The sequence below is a fragment of the Rhincodon typus genome, unplaced genomic scaffold, assembly GCF_021869965.1.
Source record: "Rhincodon typus isolate 14 unplaced genomic scaffold, sRhiTyp1.1 hic_rhity00000054, whole genome shotgun sequence".
Taxonomy (NCBI): Eukaryota; Metazoa; Chordata; class Chondrichthyes; order Orectolobiformes; family Rhincodontidae; genus Rhincodon; species Rhincodon typus.
In genome coordinates this window covers 259858-260343 of record NW_025965692.1, presented here as the reverse complement: position 1 = coordinate 260343, position 486 = coordinate 259858, and the positions used below count along the sequence as shown (strand labels likewise).

The following is a 486-nucleotide window of genomic DNA, read 5'->3' as shown; positions in this document are numbered from 1 at the left end:
CAAACACTCCCAGGGACAGGGGGTTAGATACAGGGTAAAGCTCCCCTTACCTGTATGTGTGCCTCCTGGGGGTCGATGACACAGACTCGGCTCCTGACCCCGCACCAGACAGTGCTATGGACCTCCAGAGAACAGAGCACAGGGTGACCGGGCCCTCCCAGTGCCAGCCTGCGGCTATTTCTCACGTCCCAGCTCCCATCTGGGGTAAAGGCGGCAGGGGGTGTGGGGTCGGGTGGGAGATATAGAGAGAGAGAGGCATGAGACGGAACGGTCCGATCAGAGCATGTGAGAGAGAACCGTCATGGGGAGTGGAAGGGGTGGGTGTAGCGGGAGCTGGGGGCAGCGAGAGTGAGGGGCGAGTGAGTAGAGAGGAAGGGGATTGGGAGGGGTGGGGGGGTAGAATGGTGGAGGGAGGTAGTGAGGAGGGGATGCTGAGGGGAGAGAGGGAGGAGGTAATGGGAGGGGGTAGCGGGGCGTGAGGAGGTG

General features: G+C 62.1%; 1 long non-coding RNA gene across 1 annotated transcript in view; it reads right to left on the bottom strand.

Annotated features, from left to right (window-relative positions):
- The window catches only part of LOC125488183, a 2455-nt gene that overhangs the window by 1025 nt on the left and 944 nt on the right, over positions 1–486 (bottom strand). Inside the window, exon 3 of the long non-coding RNA XR_007266250.1 lies at positions 51–199. This is a non-coding gene — a long non-coding RNA (uncharacterized LOC125488183). The remainder of the gene's footprint in view (positions 1–50; positions 200–486) is intronic.